Source organism: Melozone crissalis, unplaced genomic scaffold (assembly GCF_028551555.1).
Source record: "Melozone crissalis strain CALT ecotype California unplaced genomic scaffold, PUWL_Pcris_2 ptg000019l_1, whole genome shotgun sequence".
Classification (NCBI taxonomy): Eukaryota; Metazoa; Chordata; class Aves; order Passeriformes; family Passerellidae; genus Melozone; species Melozone crissalis.
In genome coordinates this window covers 18,819,578-18,834,009 of record NW_026535797.1, presented here as the reverse complement: position 1 = coordinate 18,834,009, position 14,432 = coordinate 18,819,578, and the positions used below count along the sequence as shown (strand labels likewise).

The window sequence follows — 14,432 nt, the reverse complement described above, 5'->3', positions numbered from 1 at the left end:
TACAGTCTATTTAGTTTCTCCCGTTTTTAAATAACTGCAGCCTCCTGGGGAAATTCTCTACTAGACCATCTGCTCATTTCCTATAAATCCTCCTTTCAGGCCTTACACAAATTTCTGAGCTGCCAATCAGAACTTCTTTGATGTCTGACTGAACAAAACCCCAACTATTCTGAATTAAAACCCGCAGTACAAAGAGATTAGTTATCCCTGATCAGTAAAATAAGAGCAGCGAGCGGGTCAGTTCTCTGCAGCACACCTCAAGCAGCAGATACACTCTCAGAGGGTGAGCACTTATGGTCCTTCCCTGGCCACAGGACAGTCACGAGCCAGGGGCAATTCACCTCACATTTTCAGCCTGCTAACCTCTCTGGAGTGTCTGTGTGTCCAAGCACCTTGTTTGCTGACATCTCAGTTGGTACTGCCCAGGAACAGGTGATGGATGTTTCCCAGGCCTAAGCTCAAAGGAGGGTTGAGGGAAGGGAGAACCAGCTTGAATGGCATAAAGTGTAATGGGAAAAGATAGCTTAAGGAGATGTTAAATACCAGGCAGTGTTTCCTGCCTGTGCGTTCCCGTAATCATGCTTGTGCAAGCACTGCTCTGCTCTTCTCTGGCTTGTGAAACATGCAGGCTGTGCAGATCCAATGGTACACCAGACATCTTCCAAACAAACAAGACTGAAGGGAGTTCCAGCAATCAGGAACACACTGAACAAGCTAATGAACTTTGATCCTGCAGGTGCTTGTGCATGTGAATTTCACAGTAGAAAAAAGTAGTGAAGATTTTATAGCAGTTTTTAATTAAATTAGAACCAGTCTCCAAACTGTAACAAGTGTTAACAAATTCCACATAAGCCACTCTTCCAACCCATGCTTCTATGGAAAAGGCAGAAAGACAGCAGTACCTGTTGGAAGGAGCTGACTTTTGTTGATGCCTGTGTCTAACTCAAATACTGCAACAGGCAATTCACAATGCTGCAAAGCAATCAAGAGCTGCTTACCCAAGTACTGTGGGTGTTAATAAAGCAACTATAAAACAAGAGTGGGCTATAACAGTAGGATCTGAAGAATTTTTCAAAAAAGAGTTAAAAGACTGACTACAGAAAAAAACAAAACAAAACCTACCAAAAATCCAAATCCACAAAAAAACAATTCAGACTATCAAAAACCGGATGGTTGAACATGAAATGAAATGGCCAAGCAAGTAAGGGGCATATGGGGCTTGGCAAGGCTTTTATTTCCCATCACATCTACATTTTTGACTCTGTTTTGCTTTTTGGCCTCATAAAATAGAACTGAGTTCAGACCTGAACTGCACACAAGTTCTCCCCAACAAAAACTGCACAGGCAGGAACTAGTTAAGTCACTTTCATGAACATTTGAGAAGTCTAGGAGAATAAAGTGAAAACCAGAACTTTGCTATGAAGAGGAACTGTATGGGCTTCCTCAAAAGTGTCTCAAAAAAGTCCCCAAAACAACAACAGAAAACCAAAAACCACCCCAAAAAAACTCACCCCAAGAAACAACCCATCAGATTAAAAAAAAATCACAACAGCCAAAACCTACCCAAATATGCAAGAAGAATTCACCAGAAGGAAGACAACAGGCCAAGGGGTTCAAGGTTCTGCATTAAACCCCCAAAAATTCTGATTATAAACCAGAACATCAGATTTAGTTATTTCTGTCCTAATGACTCCACTGAAAACCAGAAAGGCTATAAAAATGGGTTGATCTCATCTGCCTGCCTTCCCTCTGCAATCCAGAGACTTGGGTGTGCCTCAGGTTTACTACAGGTAGGCAGAGAGCAGTCAGTGTTAAAAGAAGGACTTTAACAATGTACTTCTTGTGTTCCAGTGGGGTACCCCTCCATCATTCTTGGGACACAGGGAGCACCTGAGCCTGCCACCGAGTTCCTGGTGGGATATGTGTGAGCAGTGAGACCACAGGGAACATCTTCTTGAAGAGGACAGACCATGAGAGTGCATTTCAAAGGGGGCGAGAGGAAAGATACCTGGGTTTTACTGGATGAGGTGCTGCGGGCTGGGACTTCTAAAGTAGTTCCTTTAAATGAGCAGCTGTAGCACCAGAGGTAGATAGAGGTCAGAAAGAAGCTTTTAAGGAATTGCTGGGCTCTACTAGTTATTATTTATCTTCTAGATGTTTACAGGTGGGTTTGTGTTTCTGACTGAAACTAACCAAGCTGCTAAAATATTTAGACCTGGATACCAGAACTCATGAAAGCAAATATTTGAATCTGGAGATTTAGCACAATCAATACAAATTTCTGATCACTCCTGGGGGCAGCATGAGGATTCCTGGCAGTTTGGAAGCAGAGCAGCAGGGCTGGACAGAGGCTGAAACTGGGAATGCTTTCAGGAGATAAGCACTGCCACCAGTCATGCTCAGCATGGGACTGGCTGGACTGGGGGCAGTTCAAAATGCTCATACATCTAGGAACAGCAGCAGTGCTCTTTGCTGCATCTACATTCAAGAAGAAGCAGAAGTTTATAGATGATAAGGGGAAAACCCCCAGGATTAAACAGTCTGGTGTGAACATGATCCAGCTGGAACTGAAGCTCTGAGGGGACAACACAGCCCAGACATCCAGGATGTCTTTCTTCCTCCCCAACTGAATTCATGGGAAAGAACCAGCTTCCCATGGAAACTGCAAGGTCCTATACACTTCAGTCAGTTCATTCCTGTAACCATTAAAATGCATCTTTCAGAATGGCATTAGTTATTCAGGCTCCAAAACACACAGAACAAACACTGTAAATTAAACTCTCATACCTGCCACATTACCCACTCTTGAAATTCTCCCCACTAACTCTTGCAGAAGAAATATCCCTTGCAGCAGTCGTGCTCAGGATGGGACTGGGAGGAAGAGCTGCCTTATTGCAATCAGACTCACCCCATCTGCTGGGTGGGGCTTTTCAGCCAGTCTGTTGTCTCCTATTAACATTTTTCTAAAGGTCTGTTTTAGCTCAGTAGAACTCCCACCTTTACTATGCCTGATAGAGAGGAGTGTTTCCTTCTATTTCTCTTCTCAAATGTTTCATCTAAAAATGGAACAAATGATACTGATATAAAACATGTTCCACTGGTGAAGATCTGACTGATGACAGATTTGATGTTGGCCTTCTCAAATTAAGACAGCTCTGCTGTTTTCACGAGATTGGTACTAAGCCAGGCATCAGTCAATACTTTCAATAATAACATGGAAATTAATTTAAAAAAAACAGCATAGGAAATGCTCTGCCAGTTATATATACAGGTGACACAGAGCTTAGCAGGCTGATGAAGCTTACAGACACTTCACAGATACAGAGCATATGAAACTGATTTGGGGAAAAAAACCCACAGTACTAAAACTGCCTTTTATTTTCACAGAAGTCACACAGGCTGTGATTGCAAATTATGTGGGTTTCAGCTTACAAAGCAGAAGTACAGGAGAGGATTAGCTGTAGAAAGCTATAGAGAAGTGACAAGTGGAAATGAGAACCTGAATGGGGTTTGAGGACAGGATCAATGCCGTTCACCCTTGCATTAGAGCAAGCAGAGTTTTCAGTTTTCCCTCTGAACTGCCAAGGTAGCATTGGAGAACTGAAAGAAGACAAAAACTGTAAAGCCACTGAAATCCCACCAGCAAGAGCAGCACAGAATGTCTTGTAATTAAGACACTTGGTTTTCCAGTGTCCCAACCTTTACTTTCAAACAGGACAAGGGAGGCCCCATGAGGATACCTTTCCATCCCTCATTCCCCCTGCCCCATTTACAATGTTGAAGGAAACACCCTATTGGGTTAAGACTCCAGAATTTTATCTGTAAGTTTTTAGATAAAGTGAATGATCCCACTTGTTTTCAACACACAAGTCCAAAAGCAGAATTTAAGAGACTGTTTCAATTACTCAAGAAAGAGTTGCTAGCAACTAGCAGGCAAAGCACTTCTGTGCACTGCGATGGTGGCTGGCATGGAAACAAACTATAAACTAAGAAGCTTTACCCTGCATCTTCAAATCAAGGCTGAAAGCTAAAGTGCCACTTCCAAATACCATGAGTTACAGATTCAATGTACAGGGGTAGTTACATGCAACATAACACAGGTAATTCCAAGTCAGATGTGGCTAACCCTGCTGGCCTTCAGTGTTACAAACTTCAAAGGAATCATTAAAATAAAACAAGCCATTTTCAGTGAAACAGTTTTGGGGGTGGGAGGTGCTACTTCTATGTTGACTCTAGCTAGGAATTAGGACAACTAACCCTTTATTACCAGTGTCTAAAAATTACATACATATCTATATATAGATATATCTACAACACAGACACAGAATCACATAATCACTAGGTTGGAAGAGACCTTCAAGATCACTGAGTCCAAGCCCTAACACCTCAACTAAACCATGGCACCCAGTGCCACATCCAGTCTTTTTTTAAACGCATCCAGGGATGGTGACTCCATCACTTCCCTGGGCAGATCATTCCAGTACTTTATCACTCTTTCTGTAAAAAAAATTTTCCTAATATCCAACCTATATTTCCCTTGGCACAGCTTGAGACTGTGTCCTCTTATTCTGTCAATGTTTGCCTGGAGGAAGAGACCAAGCCCACCTAATTACAACCACCTTTCAGGGAGTTCTAGAGAACATTAAGGTCACCTTTGAGTCTCCTTTTCTCCAGGCTCCCTCAGTGGTTCCTCTCAGGGTTTGTGTTCCCAGCCCCTCTCCAGCCTCGTTCTCTCCTCTGGATGCGCTCCAGCATCTCAGCGTCCTTCCCAACCTGAGGGGCCAGAGCTGGACACAGCACTCAGGGTGTGGCCCCACCAGTGCCAAGTACAGGGGGAGAAGGTATATTCAGACATGCAGGTGTGTATATTCTGATTTGCATATTAAAAACATACAAAAATAGGTGTTTTGTTTAAAACTTTAATCTGCACTCCAACATGCCGGTTCCCCTTCTGCATGAACTTCACACTATATAGTGATACAGATTTTTTTGCTTGCTGATTAGGGGTAATTACAAGACAAATAGCCAAGTTTTTTGTATTAATCACAGAAGAGAACCAGCTCAGTCCTATTCCCAGCTGTAAGAGAGAAGATACCTTTTCTTAGATTAAGCACAAATCAGCACTGGCCCAGTGGTCCTAATTTGCTAATGTTCCCATGAACCCCTAATGCTAGGAGTTCATGTTCTCCTAATGCTCCATGTTCTCCTAATGCTTTCCTTCTCAGTCCTTAACTTAAAATGGCTATGGTTTAAAGTTCAGAGGTATGCAATAGCTGTGTTTCACTTCTCCCAGATATCCCAGCCATAGAGCATGAAAAAAGAAACCCTCTCTTTAGGGGTCACTGCCACAAGTCTGCCTGTGGATGTTTCAGAGTAACTCCAATGTCTCTGGAGTACCTGAAGCTTGTTGGCAGCCAAAGAGGACCTTACATTCCAGTATTGCATGCAGAAGGAAGTTGCTTAACTGTTGTTAACCAGCTCAGAGAAATTAAGATGCAAAAATTAGCAAATGTTTCACTTCACTGCATACAAGGCTGCCTTGCAATCTTTACCCAAATAACACGCTTTCAGCCATCTGAATAACAATAAACCTTCCTAAGAATATTGGAGGGAAACCAAGCCCAAACAACTCTTTTGTATTCTCTGGGATCAATCACAAGTTTTCACTGTTATTATTAAAACTGAAGCAAGAAAGTATCACAAGCCACTGTCTGAGGTAAAAAAGGTAAACACACCTTGTTTCAACCTGAGCAACACATTACCCATCTCCTCTTGCATCTACTGCTTGGGAACATTCCTAGAAATAGGCAGGCAGATGATTGCCAGAAGAAACTTTACAACCAACATGGGGTTTGTGCATCTAGTCACAGCTGGCTAAAACAGTTCTGATTTTGCAATTTTCCATTCAGCAAAAGCTATCAATGTGTTACAAGGCTGCTCCTTAACCACTTTACAGGAAAAATAAGTCAATTGATTAGGTGATATTCAAAACCACCAAGATCAGACTCTTTTAAACTTTTAAAACATCTTTTTTAGGCTCCCCTCTCTAAATTCTAGGAAAAGGATAATCTCATACTTTTTTTAAGAATTTGATGCCAATCCATAATTATCACATGAGATACTACATACAATACACTTGACAAATGAACATAACTACACACTAGAGAGTGAATATTGGAAATCCATGACTCCAAATCCAGCTTTGATATAGACCTCAGTAGGTTACACAAAAAATTTAGATGTACACCCCCTTTCATTACTTTCAGGTTTCTGAAAAACCTAAGCATAAGATGCAAACTTATTACTAAAAATGTTCTAATCTTAAAAATACACCAAAAATTGCTTCCACACTCATACAATCTGAGTATATGAATATTTGTGCTAAACACACCTACTTCCAATTACCCTGACAGATGCACAACATGTGTGCAAAGCAGTTGGTGACACTGCCCCGGATTCCTGCCTCCAGGAACAGCAGAAATGCTGCACCCTTAAAGAACATGGTGAAATCATGCAGTGCTCACTCAGCACAGGGTGAAGTCAAATGCTGCAAACTCAAGGACAACCCTCTTCCTGACACTAACAGCCACCTGTAGTCCAGATGCACAAGGAATCAAATGTGGTCTACATTCAAGCAAATAAAAAAATTTTAAACAGCCCACTTGTACTCATTTTCATCAACATCAAAGTAGTGCTTTTTTACAGGAAGAGAGTACTGGGCTGTAAATAAACTTAAACCTTGACAAATAGGCGAATCCAGCTCCTTCCTTTGTTTTTGGAATTCAGTTCTTGACTCCTAAAAAATGAAATTCTGAATTTCAACCACTGACCTCACACAATACACACATGAGCTTGCTCAGCAATAAAAGTATGCTTTGACTTGTGGCTGTCATGCAAAAATCTCCGTAAGAAATTTCCTAAAACAGGAGCTATGTCTTCTGCCAGACAGAAACACGTTTAGTAGCAGATGAGAGACCATCACTTCTGGGACCAAGAAAGCTAAATGAATCCCAAAGCTGGATTTTGTTTCTAGGTGTGAGGATTATTGACTCAGAAGGTTGTACTCCTAACAGCTTAGATTTCAGCAAAGCAGGGAGGAGCAACTTCTGAAGAACAACTTCCCCTGGCCTTGTCAAGAATTATTCATATGTGGCATAAAGGCCAAGTAGAATTAACTAAGTTCAAGGTGCAAATCTAAGCCTACATAAAATTTTGCTGAAGTTTAAACTATAAACTACTGGGGTGCAGGGTTTAAGGGGAATCAGCAGCTTAAAAATAGACAGTTTTAAAACTCACTGAGGTTCAAGTACATTAAGGGTACTACATCATGCCCTCCTGGCAGAATTGTTAGTCTTCATTCTTCTTTCAAAACAACCCAAAACAAAACACCCTAAAAAACAACTCCAAACCCAACCTACTTTGTTTTACCGGGCAAAGAAGCACATCTGTCTGAAAGATCAAATCAACGAAGTCATTCCTTATGCATCAATGCATGAGGCAAAACATCCTACGGGAGGGAAAACCATCTGTACTTCTGGGGTGTCTCATTTACAGAAATTACATTTAATGAACAGCAAACTTTAAAAATCAGTCTGCAGGAATCTGACAGCCTAACTTGAAAGAAACAGTATAGGCAATGGATGATGAAAATCACTGCACACTACAATCAAGTCTTGACTAATGTCTTTGTGGAGCTGTGGTGATTTCATCAACACAGGTATTTATATGCACATATACATCACTGTGGGATCATGACTGACAGACACATCTCATTAGAAGGCAAACAAACAGGCATGCTTCTGCCAGGGAAGAAAAAAAATATAAACTCCAAAGTCACGAGCTCACATCCAGGGCTCTCTTTATGGAAAGCTGTTGCACATTAACATACACCAGAAACATTAACAGACCTGCAAAACACCACCAAAGCATACATGACTATCATGTAATTAAACTGCATCAGCACTTTTAGAATACAATATTTTCTGAGGAATGGCTCTCAGCTTACTTAAGAGAGCTGCTAATAAAAGCCAGACAGATTTTGTTAATGTTGGAGAGGTGGTTTAAAATTCAGGTTAAAGCAACTGCTAGAGATCATAATCATTAACTCTAAGTTTCTGGACTCGAGACATCAAAGTAAGGAGTTCACATGCAATAAGCAAAGTCAAAACAGAAACTGTAAACAAATGAGTGACTATAAGCAAACTGCAAAATCGGAAACTGCCGAAGCTTCTTCTCTTAAGAATCACTACCTAAATCTCTGCTGCTGTATCTACTGCTGTTAGTTTTCATAATGTTTACTGAATTTTTAAAATAAAGTTTTCTTTTTTCCCTCAAAATCCTTTCAGAAACCACTTCCCACACTTTTGCTTTTGTAATTAATCCCCACTCAGCAGCCATCTGCTCCCTTCCTCACACACACATGCTGTACACACTCCAAAACAAACACAATGCAGAATCCAACAGCGTGATCTGACTTTTTGTTAGGACTACTCAAGCAGGAGCAGCTCCCTCCCATCCCATCCCATCCCCTCCCTCTTCCTGTCTCCTCTCTTCCCCTTTCACTGGGGTTTGCTGGGAAGCAGCATGTGCTAGCTTCCAAGAGTAGGGCTTGAGAGGGAGGACCAGCTTCTTACCCTGCACTCAAGCACGATAAGAGCGGAAGAAATTTAGCAAAGTCACAACCTTTTGCACATGCATCACAACAGAGATCAAGCAATGCTCACCACCAGGAGGAAGACCCCTCTGCTCTCCACATACCCCATGCCCAGCGTGTTCTGCAGCACAGCTTTGGGCCACCAGCACAAGCGTCTGCAGATCTGGACTCTGGCAAAGCAAACATCTCAGAGGACCTAGTGACAAAGGCTTCCAGCTCCTCAGCTTTTATCCATACACCTGGAGTCATGTACAAGGCTAGTCAGCAGTGCCAGCCCTCTTTCACAGACGGGAGTCAGGATAGCACAAGAACCCAAAGGATTTGCCCAATGCCATCTAGCAGGTGGTAAAAGAAAAACAAATTCCAGATTACAGACCTGGCTTAATTCAGGCCTGGCTTCACTCTGTGTGCTTCTTGACAGTTTTCCAGGTACCAAAGGCAAAGTAAGCCATGCTCTTGCCAGGAACACATGGGACAGTAGAAGAAAGCCCTTAAGCTGGCAAGAGGCAGGAAGAGTGGAAAGTGTAACTTCTTCTGAGAAATGCTTTACAATCCTTTGATAAACACCCAAAGTAAAAACCAAGATTTGAATTGTCAGGAAAGGTCTTCACAATTCCCACCCACTCTGAGCCTATGCCTACAAGAAGTACAGCAGGAGAAGTACATTCTGCTTCTCACAGGAAAGATAAAGAATACTCAGACAAAAACCCTTCCATAGTTAGCCAGTTTTGATACAAAGCAAACTTCAGAAAGGAAAAATACCGGGCCCCGTGTTAATATATGACATAGCTACACATAAACACACAAGTCACTGTACAAAAAATAAAAGGGGTAATATTCACATAGGATTTTGAGCCTGGTTGTTTAATGAATGATTTAGTTTAATGGGCAAGCAAAACCAAACACACCCACACAGAGCCTTACAAAGCCTGAGTATCTGGGCCAAATTCAGCCACTCAGAGACCACATTCATAGCTCCAAGTCCAAAAAGTGAATGGAGAAAGTCAGGGTGCTTCTGTACCTTAAAAACAGCTCTCAAAGTGTCACTCTAGATTCAATAACATAAAGCACACACATTTACCTTGAGAATACTGATCTATGGCTGCAAACTCTTGCAAATGCATCAATTGCTTTTTTTCTCTAAGTCCTGCTTTTACAGTAAGAAGTGGGTTATTTGAATCAATAGGCCACAGTGCCTTTTCTGTTACAGGATGCAGGAGATCATTACAAAGGCAGAAGAACTTTATGAAGATACATCACAATGTGCTTCTCTCACCATAATTCCATCTACACAAATGAGGCACTCAGTATCTTCCAGATGACAGCTTTGAGAAGTACCTGGAGATGTCAGAGACAATCACAGCATCTCTGCTGAGAATGTAGCAGCCAGTAATACTGCATAGCACTTAGAAAACAAGAGAAGTGAGCAGAAGGGAGTTTCAGCTGATCAACTGGAATCAGCAAGTTTAAATCTGACTAGAACATTGATCTGCATCTGTGATAAATGCTGTGTGATCTTTGATGACAGCTTGGCATTGATTCCCAGGTTGAGGTTATTGAGAAGGAACAGTACTGTGCCCAAAAATTACTTGCACCAACATCTCATGATCTCTCATTCCATCGCTGATCCCACCCATCCCTGATCTGCTTAAGAGATCTGCAGAGATCACAGCACCAGAGGCCATGACTGGTGCACATTTTTAGAAGAGCGGTGAAAAGCTACTGCTGAGGGAGCTTCACTCACTGCAGTGACACTAACAACTTGTAGCAGATATCAGTCTGCTTCAGCGAGGAAGGCAGCAAGCCCTCAAAAAGACAATGATGTAACAAATGCAGAACACCACCTCAATCACATGCCAGCATCGTTCCTCGTTTCCCATGAAATTCTGAGGGCTGCTTGCTTTTGCATGCACTAGGAAACACTACTGCCAGCATACTGCCCACCAAACAGGGGAAGGGGGTTGTGGCTTCTCACACACAATAGAGCAACTCTCCCTTAAATCAGGCAAGCATGAAGCTATTCCTAGTGAAGGGTAAGTAAGAAGCTAATGATGGTTATTAATAGCCTTTAAAGCTATCAGTTCATCTGAGTTAAATGCAAGAGTAATAATCCCTTTACAACCTTCCTTATTTTACTGGGGAAATGGACAAAAGTTTCATGAAATATTGCTGCTAACTTCAGATTTCAACTATTTTAAATGTTGAAAATTACATTAACCTGAATCTATCGGGCTCTTACGTATACATACACTGAGGACATAGACCAGAAAGGGTGGACAAAAATCTTTCCCTGTAACACTTCTTCAAATTCAATAAGATTTTTGCCACAGTCTTCCACAGGTATTGAGCCTACAATTTAATCTGCCATTAAGCATGCCTAGGTATTATACATCACTCAATATGGAAAACTGCACTGTAATGACAAAGGTGGTAAGAATTTCTTGCTGTTCTTCATTTAGTTACAAAACAGTAGTCCAGAAAATTTCCTCTCGTAGAAAGAAAAGCTAGAATAAAACCAAGTCTTAACCTGAAATAAAAGAGCTACATCTTGACCAGAAGCATAGAAGAGAAGAAGTAGTGAGATCTGTACTGTTCAGATTGAGAATTCTTCCTCTGCAGCTCTACAACAAATGTGGATAACTAACCACATCCAGAATTACAAAAGACAACAGAATATAGAGCACGTTCTGGGAAATAGGAAAGACACTGGTTTTTCAGAGACTGGTGGAAGTTCTCTCTCTTGGCACCTTGGTCCTTCATTTTCTGCTGCTGTGCTTCATGAGCCTTTCCTCCAAAGGACTTCTTACAATGCAGGATTTAGGTACCAACAAGCCAAAGGTCTGGTTTGAAATAGCAAAAATGAAAGCAAGACAAAATTTCATGTGCTAGATGACACTCTACTTTTATTCACCTTGGCTTTAGCCACAGTTTGTTAATAAACAGGGGAGATATGTACCTGAGTCTGCTCAATCTATAAAGTGCACACCTGGAAATGCACTTGGTCTAAGAAGCCTGGTCTTACAAAGCAAACCCACATATTTATCTGTGAAACAGTACTATTGGTTTTGACTGTGGTTTGATTTTGTTCAGATTGTTGAGTGGCTTTGTACAACTCAAAATATTTTAAGACTACAGTGTACACATTAGTTTGAGTAGTTTACTGTTCCTGCACAGAAAAAGTAAGAAATTTACTATTCTTACTATATAATAAAGGTAAGGTAAGAAAATTACGGTACTTGGCTCAAATTGTGCAAAAATATACAATTGTTTTTGAGAAAAACTTGCAACATTTCAGACATAAGAACTGTGTCTAGGCCCACTACAACATAAGAAAATAACTGTGACCTGTATTGTCTAATGGGAACTTATGCAACTGAAATGTTAAAGTACTGAAGTTACACTGACTTTGTACTGGAACACCTTCTTTCTCAGTTTTACCCAGTATCAATCTCTTGTACAGTAGATGCTATCCAGGGCACAACAACTATCTGTGTTGTTGTGCAACTGTTCAGCAGATTTGCCCAATACAGGATCATGTTCAGCTGCATTGCTGCCCTTTATCTTGGAGTTGCTATCTCAACAGAAAACAGGTATTTTGAAACAAAAAAACTCATTTAAAATATGGCAAGGATAATCTTGAAATTCTCTCTCTCTTACATCCCATCTCCCCTTTACTATATTCTTTAAATTTGAGCAAAATTCAGACTTGCCCAGTGGGTCTGGACTGCATCCAAGAGTTAACAGGGACTCTGACTATAAAGTATCCTTGAACAAGCTAACTGATGCAATATGAAAGTTTAACTGGATTGGTCAAAGTCAGCACATTAACAAATTGATTGCCCTCCAGCTCATTGCAAGATCCAGCATTAAAGGCTAACACCAGAAGCAGGAGTGAGGAAGGGAGTATAAGAGCCAGGCTCATGGGCACAGGAGCACCCACAGTATCAGTACAGCTGACAGCTCACCCAGAGCTCCAGCTGTTCCAGCTGTAGTTTTGGCAGAATGCAGGACACCTGGAGATGAATGAATATGCTGATGAAGACAGGAGGGACAAGACTTGGGAAACAAAGTGTTTCCAAGTTAGTCTAATCTATTGCTTGCATGGTCCCACTTCCTCTTCAACACTGCACATATTTAAACAAGTATTCTGTTCTGCTTCTAATGTGCCAAGGCTTGAAAATATAACAGCAACCCAGCAAGGGGAACAATAACCAACATTTCCACTAGTTGTCATGAAGGAAACACAAGGGATATTTGTTAACACTGAAGTCACTGTGTTGGAAACTAAAAACATGTTTAGAAGAAGAGTTGAGACTCTCACTTGAGCCCACTGCATGGTTAGAGGCCCAAGTCGCTCTGATCTGCCTCCTAATCTCCACTGTCCCAAAGCAGAGTAGTAAATTCACTGCCCTGCATTTGACAAAGGAGCTGTTTCACTCTCAGCACTCACAGTTACTACATGGGAGAGCACCAAAGGGAGGAAACAGCAGAGCCCTCTTACCCAGGGAGCTGCCCAGACAGTAACTCTGTGTGACACGTGGGAAGTGACAGTAGACTCCTGAGACAAGGTGCTTTATGGACTGAGAGCATCTTCTCTGTGAGAGTAACTTCTTGCCTAGTTCTAGCAACCAAAGGTAGCAGTGTACCAGCCTAATTAAGAACCTGGTTTAAGCATCTGAAGGGCTAGAATCCATTAAGATGTTACTAAGGAAAAAAATCAAAACAGTCAATACTAGGACAGTTTATTTCTCCTGGTGACTCTGATAGGTGCAATCTAGACAGCTATCAGGTGAGATGGGTCATCAGGGCAAATTATCACAACGCATCAGAAATTACTCTTTTACCCTACTCAAAGTTAGTGTTGGTGAATCCCTTACTGTAACATGATGGTGCCTTTCTAGTCCCTTATAGATAAGCTACACCCTATCTGTAATCAGCACCACCCCAGGTCTCCTCAGAGTTAACCACTGCTGAGCAGCCCACAAAGCAAGCCCTGCAGCTGTACCATAATGTGAATATTCTCCTGACGCCAATCTATGTTAAAGCTACAAAAGCACAAAGATGTTTCTGTGGAACTGACAGATAATACAAGATCAATGCAGTACAGTGTACACTAAAGCACAATGCACATTAAGGTTTTTGGGCTGCATCAGACACAGCCCAGATAAATAAGGTTGACATGCAAAGATTAGATATAATCTAGTCTTCTTCACATGCTATTACAAACTGTTAAGTAGTGTATTGAATGGATTTTACTGGACTTATAATCAGTAGATACTGCAGATATTTTTGCATTAGCACCACAGCAAGACCTCAGATTGATTCCACTCACACACACTCCCAAATTAAGAATACAAATCATATTGCATAAACCAATAGAGTATGTATACATAAGGTGTACACAGCCCTCCTTGTGATATTCTAGTCACTTTGAAATACAGCATAGCTACTACATGCCACCAAGAGCAAAGAAAACCAGGATGCATGGCTACATATATGAGTTCACATTCCATATAATTTTTCTTTAAATACACCTGTAACAGCTTCTACAATAATGGTATTAGAGCAATCATCCAAATCTCTATCTGCCTTGAATTCTTATGCAAAATAGATGGCTGTAGCTTGCATTTTGCAGAAGTTACTCAACAACAATCTCTAGAATTTTGCAGACAGCTGCTTTAAAATAGCAAACACAAAAATAAGAAGATAATTTGGTAGTGTTTGTCCTCACTAAAAGCAGCAGTAATGCAAGGAGTTGGGGCTTTGGAATAGAATCAGG

The 14,432-nt window shown here is 41.2% G+C and overlaps 1 protein-coding gene across 2 annotated transcripts in view; it reads right to left on the bottom strand.

Annotated features, from left to right (window-relative positions):
- The window catches only part of MARCHF8 (membrane associated ring-CH-type finger 8), an 88,982-nt gene that overhangs the window by 52,791 nt on the left and 21,759 nt on the right, over positions 1–14,432 (bottom strand). The window lies entirely within an intron of this gene.